The 3,763-nt window shown below is 38.5% G+C and overlaps 1 protein-coding gene across 3 annotated transcripts in view; it reads right to left on the bottom strand.

Annotated features, from left to right (window-relative positions):
* AZIN1 (antizyme inhibitor 1) overlaps positions 1–3,763 on the bottom strand; it is a 41,383-nt gene that overhangs the window by 28,284 nt on the left and 9,336 nt on the right. The window lies entirely within an intron of this gene.

Here is a 3,763-nt window from a genome sequence, read left to right as displayed (position 1 = left end):
ACCTAGGGATTGGGCCTGCCCTCTGCCACCCGGGAGCAGGCCTAAGCCAGCAGGGTGTTATCTCCCGAGGGGTCCCAGACTGCGAGAGGGCACAGTCCAGGCTGAGGGACCCTCCCTTTCCCCCCGAGTGCACAAATTTTTGTGCACCGGGCCTCTAGTAACTACTATAATATAACACAAACAGGAAATACATAACCATATTAACTTCAAGCTCTCCTGGTGCAGCATAGGAAATAACCCTATAAACAGATGTACTTTTAACTACTACTTTGAATATCTTATAGCAGCAGATCTGTCGCCTCTCCAAGAGGAAAACTTAAGAATATGCATATCAGACTTTTCTTTTGTTAATCCTTACTCGAGGATATTTCTCCGTTGATTTTTTAGAGAGTGGAAGGGAGAGGGAGAGACAAGAGAAACATTGATGTGAGAGACACATTGATTGGCTGCCTCCTGATTGGTTGCCTCCTGCATGCGCCTAACCAGAGCCCTGGCTGGGGAAGAGCCTGTAACTGAGGTACATGCCCTTGACTGGAATTGAACCCAGGACCCCTTGGTCCACAGTCTGACGCTCTATCCACTGAGCCAAACTGGCTAGGGCATGTCAAACTTTTCTAATCAACATTCTCTTGTTATTTAATAGCTTTATTCTTCTATATGCCCATAAAACAGTAGCTTTACTGTTTTAAACTATAAATGGAATCACTACTGTTTATTATGACTGACCTCTTCTGCTCTACTTAGTAATTTTAGTTCATCCATGCAGACTGGATGTGACTGGAGTCCATTAATTTTCACTGTTGTGTAGTATCCTACTGTGTAGATATACCACGTTTATTTATCTGAACTGACCTATAGATTACTTCCCATTTTTTGCTACATTTATAAATGTCCATTATTTATAATATAACTTGTTGCTATTATTTATGTAACCCTCAAGAGTAATTACATAAAAACTGGTGTATACTGCTTTCCAATCTTATGGCCTTCCCAAAAAGTGCTAGTCAAACTGTGGTCTGCAAACTAGCTAACCGACAAGTTAAGAACCAAGCACTGTGCTATTTTACATGCTGGTGCAAGAGTCTATTTTGCTGATTGGTAGTTTAAGTAGCATTGGTTTAGGCACCAGAGTCTAAAGCCACATACACGAGAGCAGAATTGTTAAGTTGTTAGTGAAAAATAGTTTTCAAGTTTTTTGCTTATTTTACTATTTTTTTCCTTCTTTTTCCTATTTACCTGTAAGAGCTCTTCATGAATTTCAGGATAGCAAATATCTCCTATGTTAAGGATTGCTTAATTATTTGGGGAGTTTTGTTATAGTGTCCATGTTGAACATAGTAGGATATCCCATTCTACTTTCCATCATGCCAAACATGATGAGCTAAGAATATACCATATTTATTTAGTAGCTCCTTATAAACTGGACATCAGAGGACCCTTGCAGTAAAAAGAAATAGATAATCAAAAGTCATACAGTTAACATAAACCTAATATTAATTTCAGTCTGCATGAGCACATAAAGCCGTAGTAGGAAATTGTGTCTTAAGAACATGTAGACAACTAAAGAATTCAACTAGAATATAAAACTGAAAAGTCCTGGTGAAGGCCTGGGGCGGGGAGCAGGGGTGGGCTAGAAGAGGTCAATGGAGGGGAAAAGGATAAGTAACACTTTTAACAACAAAGATTTTTTTAAAAGGAAAAAAAACACCTGAAAAGTCCTTATAATATTATTTTAAATAAACAGTTGTTTCATTACACAAATCTAAGGAGAAAAAAAACAAAGAGAATACATAATTCGTATAATTATTAATAGATGTTTTACGATGATCATGGCTAGTACTACTCACAATAACAATTATCCTAGAGCAGTGGTTCTCAACCTGTGGGTCGCAAACAATGAAAAGACATCCTGCATATCAGATATTCACATTACGATTCATAACAGTAGCAAAATTACAGTTATGAAGTAGCAACGAAAATCATTTTATGGTTGGGGGTCACCATAACATGAGGAACTGTATTAACCCTTTGAGTGCCAACCAATATTCTAGAAACTATGCTAAAATTGCCAAGGCATTTTGAGTTAAGGTTTTTAAATTTTTTTTCCCACATAAAGCATGAACTACTAGCATCTAATAGTGACACTGCAGGAAGAGCGCTATAGCGCTCCCTGGCACTCTAAGGGTTAAAGGATCACAGCATTAGGAAAGGTGAGGACCACTGTCCTAGAGTGATGCTGTCCAATATAACTTTCTGCGATTGAAATTTTCTTTATCCCTATTCAAAACAATAGCCATTAGCCACATATTGCTCCAAAACACTCAAAATATGACTCATGCAACTGAGGAACTGAATTTCAAATTTCATTTAAAGTTTATTTTAAATTTAAATAGTCACCTGCCTACTTGCTACTGTACTAAACAGAGCAGTCCTAGAAGATTCTGTTTTCATAAGAAAATTTTCAACTAAGGACCAAGTCCACACACATTACAGAGTACCCACCCCCAATAACTTTGCTCAAGGTAGCAAAAACCAACTCATAAGTTTACAAAAGGCCGGATTGTAAGAGGAAAAAAGGGAACAAAATTCCATAGCAAGTTAAATCCTAAAGAGAGATTGAAATGTGTGCTTACATAGAATAAAAAGGCAAAAAGTTTAGAGCAGAATATTCCAAAAGCGTTTATCTTGGCTCCTACTGTTAGTTACAGACCTCCTGAAGGCTAGGAATGGTCTGGGCAGGCTGAACATCAACCTAATCCTTGCAACTGTATGCTGTACAAATATTCAAATATTTTCTATTTATGCCATAATGTTCTTCACAATATTCACTGGATTAAAGAAAAGAATGGCTAACACTGGACTAAAGGGGGGAAGGGGAAGGAATGGCCAAATCTTTGCTACAGTTAGCTTGTGACAAATTGCTCAAGTGTGCATGGATGACCCTGAAATGGCAGTGAAGAACAAAAATGTTTCCTATGCCTTTCCAGTATTGAGAGCACTTCATGTGTAACAGCCACCTTAGACTTATTTTAACAATGGCCAACCCTGAATGGCAGCCTAACCTTACCTAAATTTTATAGTTTACCCAATACCACCTTTACTCCTAATTGGAATTGTTTAAAAAAAAAATTTTTTTTTGGAAGAGGGGAGGAAACTTCAAACTCAAAAATTGAAATAAGACCAGGCATAGAGACTGTAATGAACACACATATTGATAGTCATTGTTAAGTCTCTAGGCTCAACTGACTCGTTAACATGCTATTATTCACACTGTGCTTGTATAGAATATATTTCCGCTACTTTTACACATGCAAGGAAGCACTATCAAATACTACTTACTTTATGCATGCCAAGAGGATACACTTACGTTAGAAAAACTGGTCCCTAATTTCAACGATGACAGTTTTGTTCAGCTTTATGGTCAAAGAGCACCAACAACCATTAATGAATGTACTGTTGAATTTGCTTGCATCACAGAATCTTTAAATTACCAAAACTAAAATTTATCATCTCCATAATGAGTAAATATTTTGTCTTTTCTACTGACAATTAACAATGAAACATGAGGGGAAAAAAGAACACACACACACTAGAGGCCTGGTGCACAAAAATTTGTGCACTCGGGGGAAGGAGGGTCCCTCAGACCGGCCTGTGCCCTCTTGCAGTCTGGGACCCCTCGGGAGATAACACCCTGCTGGCATAGGCCTGCTCCCGGGTGGCAGAGGGCAGGCCCAATCCCTAGGTGCAGCCCCTGGTCGGGCTC

Source organism: Myotis davidii, unplaced genomic scaffold (assembly GCF_000327345.1).
Source record: "Myotis davidii unplaced genomic scaffold, ASM32734v1 scaffold497, whole genome shotgun sequence".
Taxonomy (NCBI): domain Eukaryota; kingdom Metazoa; phylum Chordata; class Mammalia; order Chiroptera; family Vespertilionidae; genus Myotis; species Myotis davidii.
This window is presented reverse-complemented; position numbering and strand designations above follow the sequence as displayed.